Source organism: Tamandua tetradactyla, chromosome 10 (genome assembly GCF_023851605.1).
Source record: "Tamandua tetradactyla isolate mTamTet1 chromosome 10, mTamTet1.pri, whole genome shotgun sequence".
Lineage (NCBI taxonomy): Eukaryota > Metazoa > Chordata > Mammalia > Pilosa > Myrmecophagidae > Tamandua > Tamandua tetradactyla.
Window position 1 is genome coordinate 81,082,247 of NC_135336.1, and position 12,215 is coordinate 81,094,461.

A 12,215-nucleotide genomic window follows, 5' to 3' on the forward strand; every position below is an offset into this window, starting at 1 on the left:
TTTCCAAGGCTGCAGGCTGAAGAAGCCTAGGAACAAGTCTGCCTGATAAGAAGAGCCTTGGCTGAAACAAAATAAAATCAGCTGAACTTTTGGCAAAGCATCCACTGGTGGGTCACATTTAAAGCCAGAGGAGTCTTAAAGAAATACACTCCTTTTGCCCCAGAAATTCTCTCAAATGGAAATTTTGCTAAGAAGTATAGTGATGGAGTTTTGGCAATTTCACAGTCTCATGATTTTTCAGTCCTGCAGTTTAGAATTGTCACAGAATCCCAGTTTCATGGGTTTGATCACTCTTGGTCTGTAGTCTGACAGGTTTAGAACCTCAAAAATCCTGAGCCTCACTGGCTTGCAGCTTGAAATCACATGGTATCAAAGGCTCAAAGATCTGGTGGTCACAATGTCTAGCAATCTAAGGACTTAAAGCTTCAGGAAGGGGCAATTTCATGGAGTTTAGTATCCGGGCCTTCCTGGTATTTGAAACAAGAGAAAAACTGAATCAATAAATGCATCAATGAAAGCCCATGAAATTCAACTACTGATTAGTTACCAAAAGAGTGAGTTCGGAGACAGCTGACATTAAAAAACAAAATAAAACAAAACAAAAACATCCCCTTAAATCCTTTTGATTTAGGCTTGACTAAAGGGGAAAATTCTTGCTGTTCAAAATTGTTTAGATGTGCACCCCATTCCACTACAAATATTTTATATTAATGTCATGTTGGGCTTCCATGAGGAGCTATTGTTATATTATTCCTTCCTTTAGGCCATTTTGCTTTTATTCTTATGAGTCTTTATGAATGATTCAAAATTATATTCACCTTTCTGGACATCTATTTAACCTACATGGACTCTTCCAGAGAAGAACGTGCATGCATATTTCATATGCATTTTCTATAAATGGGATTCGTAATACTTATTAACAATTTTCCCTGAGGTCCAAATAAATGAATCCAAGTGAAATTGGTATGTACCATTAGAGATTAATTCATCATTCTACTGCTACTACCATCAGACCCCATCTTGTAAGACTAGAGCTAGTAGTAGGAGTAATTTCTTATGTGCAATATTTGATAGACACAGAAGTAAAAATTGCTCCATTCAATGTCTTACATTTTAACCCCAATGACATAATAAAAAGCTTAAAATTATAGACTGTAATAGGAAAGTTGACTGCGTCCACATAGAAATAGTATTGTACAGTATTAAATATCCTTGGATTTCAGAAAATGGGAAGAGATATTTGAAAGTTGTGCCCATAACCCTATGAGTGATTTTATTTTGTTTTGTAATATCTTATTTTTAATTGTTATTGTAAAAATTTGCACCATACTGTTGTATTGCTGTAAAGCACAGCATTTTTCCCAGGTTTGGATTCATGGCCTTTCAACTTGTACAGCTTATCCTAGGACCCTTCAGTTAGAACAGCCCTTCAGCTGCTTTCATGTTCTGTTGTTACCATCTTGAAATTATTAATAATTTTTTAAATGTGACTCATATCTTGAATTTTGCCTGACATTGCATAGATAATATCAACCAATGATTTTTTGACAGACATTCCAAGAGAAAATGCTATAGATGTGCAGCCATTAAATTTTGGCCAGTGATTTACTATTATTTATTTATCTCAGGTATTTGAATTTGTGTTCTCAGTCAAAAATTCTGACGGCAAACTATAAGTTTCTTACTTATTTTATTTATATTTGCCCTATTTGTCTCATATGACATTGATGCATACCCCAATATATCAAAAACATTCACAAAAATGTTATTTTTAAAAAAATCCTCTTGACTGCTATAGAGTTTATAATCTAGGAATCTCTGCAGTAGACCTTCACCTGATAGCTATGATCTCTAATTCATTTCTCCAAGTTTGCACATTATGATTAGTCCATATTAATGAGGCAAAATAACATTTGTATTTTCACTTCTGACATTTCATTCAGCATACTGTCCTCAAGTTTCCTGCACCGAGTTGCATGCCTCCGGACTTTATTCCTTCTTGCAGCTGCTCAATAGCTCATTGTGTGTATACACCACGGTTTCTGTTTCCATTCTTCAATCTGTGTACTATTAAGTCAATCCACCCATTTCAGATCATGAACACTGCCCCATAAACACCAGTGTGTGAATGTCCATTCATGTCCCTGTTGTCAGATCCTCTGCATATATACCTAAATATGGGTTTGCAGGGTCATAGGCAATCCCACGCCTAGACTCCAGTGAGGCCACAACACTACACTCCAGAGGTCTGCACTTCTCTACTTCCCTACCAACAGTGAATAGATACATCTCTCTCTCTCCACATTTCCTCTAGCATTTACATCTCTGTTCATTTCTAAACAGTTTTATTCAACATGATACAATTCAACCTAGGTAAAAATAAATAAATAAACATCAAAGTTTCCCAGTATAATCGCATAGCCATGCCTTCACCCCTACAATCTATATGATGATATTCCATTTCTTCCACAAAGAATTCCATACCCCTGTCCATATCCCCTGCTTATTCACATTTATCTTTGGTGTAATGCTTTTGTTACATTCAATGGAGGCACATTAGAATGTTGCTGTTAATTATAAACCTTAGTGTACATTGATTAGATTTTTCCCATAAACCATCTCATTTTAAATATCTTGCCATGTTGACATTCATTTGTTCTACCTCATGCAAAAACGTTTTTATGGGCGGGCCACTGTGGCTCAGCAGGCAGGAATGCTTGCTTGCGATGCCAGAGGACCCGGGTTCAATTCCCGGTGCCTGCCCATGTGAAAAAAAATGCTTTTATATTTGTACGTTCAATCACCATCATTGTTCACTCTAGGCATAACTTAACTAGAGTTAACTATTGCTAAGTTATGCTATCTCAGTCTCTATCCTCTACTTTCCTTCTGGTGTCATACACACCCCCAGGCCCCCTCCCTCCACCATACTCACCTTCAGCTTCATTCGGTAAAAAATCAGAACACATTGTGCTGTCCATTTCTGAATCGTTACAATCAATCCTGTTGAACATTCGGCACTCCTTCAGGATCCAATGCACAATCTTTACCCTCTACCTCCTAATAACCTGTTTTCTCAACTTCAACTCTCAAAGTTCACTCATTAATGTTAGCTCATATTAGTGGGACTATACAATATTTGTCCTTTTGTTTCTGGCTAATTTTACTCAACATAATGTCCTTAAGGTTCATCTACTTGTTACATGTTTCATGATTTTATTCTGTTTTACAGCTGCATCATATTTTGTCATATGTATATTCCACTTTGTTAAGTCACTCATCTGATAATGGGCATTTGGGTTGTTTCCATCTCTTGGCAATTGAGAATAATGCCACTATAAACATTGGTGTTCAAATGTCCATTTGTGTCCTTTACTACATTTCCTAGTAATGGGATTTCTGGATCACATGGCAATGCTATACTTAACTTCCTGAGAAACCACCAAACTGCCTTCCAGAACTGGTTGCAGCATGCTACATTCCCACTAACAGTGAATAAATATTCTTCTTCTCATCTTCTCTAGCACTGTCATTTTCTGTTTTTATTATTATTATTATTATTATTATTATTATTATTATTATTGCAGTCTAATGAGTGTGAGATGATATCTCTTTGTGATTTTGATTTGTATTTCCTTAATAGCCAGTGACAGAGCATCTTTTCATATGATCTTTTTTGGTCTATTTGTATTTTGTCTTTGGAAAAGTACCTATCCATGTCTCTTGTCCTTTTTTTTAATTTTTGCTTTTTGGTCTTTTTCTGTTAAGTTGGAGGATCTCTTTATATGTTCTGGACATTAAACCCTTATCTGATATATGTTTCCAAATATTGTCCTCCATTGCATAGACTGCCTTTTTAGTTTCCTGACAAAGTTCTTTGATGCACAAAATTGTTCAGTTTTGAAGAGAACTTATCTAGTTCTTCTTTCATTGCTCATACTTTGGGTGTAAGGTCTAGGAAACCAGGGCCTATCACAAGATTCTTAAGCTACACTTTCTTCTAATTTTTTTATGGTCCTAGGTCTAATGCTTAGGTCTTTGATCTATTTTGAGTTAATTTTTCTGTAAGGTTGTTTAGTTTGCTATGCTGACAGAGTGCAATACATCAGAAATGGGCCAGCTTCAAAAAGGGGCTTTATTTTGTTACAAATTTACAGTAGCTCAGAGAAAAGGCAACTATCTTTTATCTGAGTATCTCTGTCACATGGGAAGGCACAGGGCCATACCTGCTGGTCTTTGCTCCTGGCTTCTGGGTTCAAATGGCTTTCCCCAGGGTGATTCCTTTTTTCATCTCCAAATCTCTGGGTCTGTGTTTGCTTTGAGTTCTGAGCTGAGTTGTGCTGGGCTGAGCTGAGTTGCTGAGCTGCTTTCCTCTCAAATGACCTCTCTATTTTAAACTCCCAAATGATTAAATTAAAAGTCACTCATTGCAGAATATACTTCCCTTAGCCAACTGGAAATATAATGAGTGATTGGTGAATTTAATATGCTGAGGATTTAAGCACACAGCCACAGAACACCTAGACACCATTGCCTGGCTAAGTTGACATCTGAACCTAACTGCAACAAGGGTATAAATATTTTAATGACTTTTAAATGACCCATCCATGATTTGCGTAATTATGAAGATGAGCATTGTGTCAAAAATCATATAATTTGTAAAGAGTATAAACTAAAACTGATGACATTCTGATATGGAATCTGAAAATTTCTCACAATTTAGATTTATTCTCAGACAAATGAGAAACTAATATGAATGAAATATCTACTAAAAAGTGAACAAATGTTGATGAATTGACATAAGATAAAGAGGAAAAGAGGGTTGCTGTATTTGGTGTCTGTGGAAGGCAAAATCCTCAGGGACAATTTCTTCCCTTTGTTTCAGTCTGTGTCAGAGATGGTTCAAGCAGCATTTGATATTAAAGCAGGTTTATTTAAGCAGTGATCTTAAAAGAGGAGAAGCAGGCTACTTATAGCCAGGACGTGGTGCAACCAACTAACAGGGAGAGCCTCTGTTTGGGCTAAACTCTCAAACTAAGGGGGTGGGGAGGTGTGAATTTCTCCCCTCTTATGTATCTGTAATGCCCCCTGGGTCAGTTACCTTGTGTTTCTTTCATAATTTTGTACTGGCAAGCGTTTTTTTTTAAGGTTTCTGAAACTTGCATCCATGCTGGGGTGGCCTGACTGTGAAAAGCCTCTGGTTGAGGTTGCATCATACTCTTAAGTGGACATGTGTCAGTCTTGCCAGATGCTTTAATGGACTTACTTGCTAGCATTAATTTTGCAGGCATAATCTGTCTTTAAAGTATAACTTTAAAGGGCCCCTCATATAATAGTACTTTTCCATATTGCCCTTCACCATATTCTTGATCATATTATATACCTCTTTATATGATGATCAGTAGCACTTCAACTAAAGGATGGGGAAAAATGGAAGAAATTTAACATGATTAGAAAGGAAGTTGTAATTGTATATTAATGATTAGAAAAACACTAGGTAGAGTGTGAAATCTACAAAGAAAAAATGCTAGACATAATATGATAAGGCCATTGCTCCCAACAGTTACAATAATATTCCATTTTGAATTCTTACAACTTTTACCTAGGAATAAAATTTATGTATTTTTTGATTTAAATAAAAATTAAGGTCAAAACTATTGTATAATGTAGTTTCTGTACATGTAGACATGGCATTATTATTTCTATATGAGATTTTCTACCTGAAGTTAAAGTTGTTTTTGTATCATTTATTATATCAAAATATCGAATCTAAATGAGTTGCTTTGACTTAATGTGAATCAGAAATATTAGGTACTATGATGGATGCAGACTAAATTATTTTCATGAAGAACAAATTCCATTATGATATGAATTATTAAAGTCAGATGGCCATCTGGGAATTACAAGTTTCTAATTGTGGCATGTACATATGCGTTATAAAGCTTTTGCTCTGGTATATGAAATGAGTTGTTGAATTGCCTTTTTCATGATTCTTACAAGTCAATGTTGATACAATATTTGGTTAAATAATATTTTATCAAGAAAATTAGATAACTTTATGACTGATTTTACTTTTGGTCCTTTAATTACAGCTTTGAAAGTGGGGATTAATTGAACCAAAACATTTTTTTATAAATGAAAGGAATTATAAAGCAGTGTCATATTATGAAAAGGTAAAATGTATAACTCCTATATGAAAAACATGCAAATCAAATAACCTAGTAGAAATTTAATTGTCCCAAATTAAAGGCATTGATTTCTACCCTTATGTCTCAAGTTAAATATAAACTGTCACATTATACCTAAATCATCAATGATTATGCTTTTAAAAATAGCAATCTCAACAACCATAATTCCTGTAAACTCTTTATTCTCTCTTTGTTTTATATTGTTCACTGTCTCTATCACTATAGTACTTGGCTTTTACAATAATAAAAAAGCAATTAAGTAAGAATTTTTATCTTTATATGTTCTCATATCCCAAGTGCCATGTAAATGTGTGCAAATATTGAGAAACTGGATAAATGAACTTGAGGGAAATAATGAAGTTAATCTCAGAAGTCTCATAACTAAATATATCTGAATCATCACATCTCTTTAAGTTTTAATAACAAAATATTGATAATTTTAGTAAATAACTAGCAACAGCAAGCACGGTAACAAGTTTAACTTTTTTTTCAAAATGAAAATAAATGATCAGACATGGATAATAAAATCCTTTAATTTTTTTTAAGGAAAAGAAAACTGACATTATTGACTTTTTTTGGGGGGGTGCATGGTCTGGGAATTTAACTGGGGTTTCTTCATGGAAAGCGAGCATTCTATCACTGAACCACCTGTGCACCTTCTGGCTTTTAATTGCCATCATTCAAAATAGTGTTCATTGCAATTCTAATGGGACAGTGACGTCTTTGACAATTTGGCATATACTATGGCCTTGGATAAGAGGGCAACAAGCATCTCTCAGCAATAATATCTGTCAGGATTGAGAATGACACTCCACTACTTCCACAGAGATAATGAGTATGTAAGGCCAAAATGAAAATATTGAAGGTGAATACAATGTTTTGCGATAAAATACAATGTAAGGGGCAGTGCGACGGTGGCTCAGCAGGTAGTATTCTCACCTGCCATACCGGAGACCTCAGTGCCTACCCATGCCAAAAAAAAAAAAAAAAAAAAAGAGAAAAAAAATAAAAGAACAGTACAATGTAAGAATCTACTGTCTCACATATATAAAATGTATCCTTCATGATTGATTCATTGTGTAATTAGTAGGATTATTCAGCGAGAATTCATTGAATTGACTCATAAATTGTAGTAATTATAAACATAAAAACATAATTTTGGCATAAACCCTTGGTTTGAAGAAATCTACTTTTTCCCCCCCTCGTTTTGCTGATGTGAATTCAAGGAAACAGAGGTCAAGTAAATAGATTTATTAAATTAAGGCTTAGAATGTAAAACATTAAATATACTCTAAATAACAGCAAGAATATCATTAACAAGACTACTTGGTTTCTTTTTTTCCATATAATAAAGTATATCTACAAACAATTCCATTCTCTTCTGGAACATAGAGTCAAGCTTCTATCTAGAAGCTCAGCCAAGTACTGTTACACTTCTCTCTGGGTTGAAGGGAGAGTGAACGATTCTCCTAACATGCTGATAATGACACTGTACATTATCCCTTTCCCCAGTGACTCCCATTTCTGTGCCCATGCCCTGTATAACAGAGTAGAATTCATTTAATATCTGAAGAAAACACAGGTGCACTCAAAAGGCAAACCCCCAACAAGAACAAATAATGAGCATAGGTTTTACTACTCAAGAATATCGACTATTAACAATACTCTAAAACTTCCTATTAAGTATGATTCAAATTCAGTATAAATAAAGAGAAGTAGCAAAATAAAACTATACAAGCAAAAAATGTTTCAGAAATGGCACAGATATTGATTGGAATAGATGAATGCATATTATGAATGTAATAATAGATACAAGTGAAAAGTTTATTTGTGGATCAGAATTTAGGTACTTTAGGAATTTATCCAGAATTAAGTACACATAAATATAGCATTTTATGTTAGCTTCTGGAAAAGACAAAGTAGTATACAGCAAAAGAACATCTTTCCTGAGAATAAAAAGAACATAAAAATTTTAAAAGTCTTTTTTTTTTTTTAATATATGCTACTTCCAGAACTAGTGGGGGTTAAAGAGGCTAAAATTACAGAGAAGGGAATGCTGCAGTGGAAGAAAAGGTTGGACCTATTTTCAGGAGCATAAAATTACCAGAATATTGTTAAGTATGTATTAAAATTGAACTAAAACTTTTAAAAGTATGAATTAAAATTGCATTTAATTTTAATTGAATTCAAAAGCTGAGTTCAATTAAAAAATATGCTAGGTATAACAAGAAACAAGGACTTATGAACAAATGCCAAGAGGAAAATCAAGATAATAAAAATGAAGCATAAGTGATCCAAGTATTGAATAGGCATGCGCACACACACACACACAGAAGTCACTAAAAATGTATAACGGCTATGTTAAATAAAACAGAGTAGTTCTCAACTACTTTACACACACCTACCCAAAGACATTCATCTACTTCTAGAGATATTTTTGATTGTCATAATTGGTAGGGAGAACCCTGATGCCACCTAGTAGGTCAAGATCAGGGATGCTGTTAAATATCCTGCAATGTAGAGGAAAGCTCACCACAAAGAAGAATTATGCAACCCAAAATATTAATAGCCCTGAAAATGAGAATCCCTGCAATAGAGAACATATTAGGAAAATAAAATAAAAGTTACAGATTTTCATGAGATTATAAGATTTTGTAAGAATGAAACATAAGGAAATTCCAGAAATTAAAATAATACATCTGAAACTACAAATCTGATATCTGGGTAGTTTCTCAGACTGGACAGAGAAGGAAAGAGAATTGGTTAACTGGAAAAAAGTTCAATACAAATATAAAAACTAAAATATTTTGCCAAGACTTACTAAATACTAAATACTAAAGAATTTTGGGGAATACTCTGAATCTATACAGCTTTTGGACAGAACTAAATTTTAATTTATTTAATCCCGAAAGATTGTTTTGAAAATATCTTCATTTAGTTAGGTTTCCTCAACAATATTTTTTATTCTTCAATGAAGAGGTCATGCAAATGCTACTAAGTTTATTCCTAAAACTTTGTTTTTTCATACTATTTTAAGAAGATATGTTTAAGATTTTTCCCAGTTGTTTGTGAATATTATAAGAGTAAATAGATTTGATTTTTCCATTTTAATTTTTTTATTTTTCAAACAATAAATTCTCATATTAATTTTAATAGATTTTTTTGGGTTCATTAAAAAGTTCTTCATATGTAATCTATAAATAGAGAACATTTTATTTTTTCCTTCACCAATCTTTATGGCCTTTTATTCTCTATTTCATGCATTCTTCTACTGGCAAGGTTATCTTTGGAAGTAATTGCATAGGATAATATGTCTTCATGAAGATTGATAGAATTTCTGAATAAAGGCACTCAGAATTTAACTTAACTCTATGGGTAGGTTTTAAAGGGTGAATAATATGACTTGAATAGTCTTAATACAAGTCAATCAGTTTGTGTTGGATATGTGTATTATAAGGAATTTATCTATTTATTCTGAATTTTCAAATTTATTGACCCAAAACTTTCATAATATTTTGTTAATGCTTTTCAATATGTTATTGTGATATCAGATAAAATATAAACTTTCTTATTTTAATCATTTTAAATGGACAATTTATGGGTACTAATATGCATTCACAGTATTGTGCCAATATTACCATTATCATTGCCAGAATTTTTCTATCATCCAAAACAAAATTTCTTGATCTTTTAAGAAATAACAATCCTTTCTCCCCTCCCCTGGCACATGGTAACTTGTAATTTCATTTCTGTTTCTATGGTGTTGCTTCTTCTAGGTATTTCATTTATGAGCAATCATGCAATCTTGGTCATTTTGTGTCTGGTTTATTTCATACAACATTATGTTTACAAGGATCATCCTTGTTGTAGCATGTATCAGGAATTCATTCCAGACATCATCAACATGGCAACATAAGACATCCATTAGAAAAAGCTCCCATCAGAATCAACTAATAAAAAGATAAATTCCAATTGCATGAAACTCTGGAAGATGATAGAAAATGACAAAGAACTCTACAAAAGCTGACCTGAAGAAAAAGTAAAACAATATCTAAGATAGATAAGAGATTTTCTTCCCAGACCTGAGAGATGAGACCTCTCAAATTCATTCAGTCAGTGTGCCTTGAAAGTCATGCAGAGGCAGAACAGCCTGGGTCTCTCCTGCTAGAGATGAAGACTTCAGAGCCATCCACAGAAACAAGTTAGAACTCCACACATATCTGGGCACAGTTACACAAGTATACAAAGACCCAGGGTAGAGTACAAGTAGCTAAGGATTGCTACATATAAAAGGGCCTCCATAGGAAAAAATATTTAAAAAGGGACTGTGAAAGAACTGTTGGCAACAGGCATGTATGCTCAATCCAGTCTCTGTTGGCAGTACAACCTAAATGCAGAATGGACTTTTCTGTATTGACCCTACTTTCTGGGTTGACCCCATCTGGACCTTCTTGGTGGGATACATTTGGAAGAAACTGAAGACAGAAAAGCCTCACAGAGAAAAAAAAGAAATGGGGGAGACTGAGCTGCTGTAAAACCAAGGAGGTCCCAGAAATGAAAAGTGTAAGAAAATTTGAGCAAGAGTGAGAAGGAGAATTTAGACAACTCATAGGAGCAGGAGAGGACATTCTGTCCCAAATCAAGTAGAACAGATAAACATTCCTGGAGGAGAAAAAGAGAAAAGGAAGCTTTCTTCTGGAGATGAAACAATTCCACAAAAATTGTAATACATAGCCAGGGCAAGAATCAGATAAAGAAATAGAAATGCTGAGAAAGTCTAAATAGTTAAACAATGGCTACTCCAAATGTCCAGAATAAATATGAACAATCAAAGAAGGCTTAACACAAAGCCAATCAACAATAAAACCCTAGAAAATGGGAAAAAACTTATCTTCAGAGGTGAGTCTTATAATCAGATGCCAGGACATCAGCAAAAACTTACAAGCAATACTAAGGAAAAGAAGATATCGCTTAGTCAAGGGAAAAAATTAAAACATCAGAGGAGATTCAGAATTTGGAACAACTAATCAATGATATTCAAACAAATCTCCTAAATGAATGCAAGGAAATGAAAGTAAAAATAAGCATAAAGAGATAAGAATATTAAGACACTAGGAGAGAAGATGGAAGTGTACCGAGGTGTGGAATTCAGTTCATCCTCCTCAGAACAGCTGGCAAATAGCCAGGTATGGAAGAACTGCTGATGGGAAATTCAGTGACCAGACAAAACAGCATTCACCAGTCTGGAACGGGTGGAACAACTGAGATCCCACACAGAACTTCAAGTCTCCCAAGCTGCAGAGGCTGGCACCTATTCCCTACAGGCATGACAGGTGGGTACCCTGAAGAGAAAGGAAACAGACTTCACTAGTAGCAGGCACTTAGCTCAACAAAAATTCCATCTGAATAATTAATTAACAAATTCTGACTATTGAAAACAGGACCTGAGCACAGATAAGCCTGTAGCAAGCACTAAAGAAACCAGAAGTTTTTGCCTTAGCAGAGGGAGTATGAGGCTGATGGAAACAAAAAAGAAATGAAGGCTTTTTGAGTTGAACACCACAAAATATTGGAAAAGGGCTGGGCCCTAAGAAAAGGGGGCACGCAGAGTTTGGGAACACATAAAGCCATGTACCAACTTCAGCTCTTGAATGGTAAAATTTAGGAGTGGGTTCACACTCTAAAGGCTTTTGCTTTTCTTTTTCTACTTCTTAACAGCTCATTAAACAGGACTGTAAGCACTCTCAGGCTCCAGCATTGCCCCAGGCAAAGGCAGAATTAAGTCAAGCCTGAGAGATAAAGTAACCAGTCAGGTGAAAGGGGTTAATTCCCTAATGAGCACGTCTTGTTCTCAGAAAAGGGGAGTGCAGTACAAGTCAAGTGGAAAACCTCCTTGTGGGATTTCAGGCCCCAGGAGCTGGAAAACTGAAGAAATCAAACCTGCCTCCTATTCAGTCTCTGTCTCAACTACACTACAGGCAGAGAATGGCTGCTGAAATGAATGGTACCCCATCACTTTACATTGGT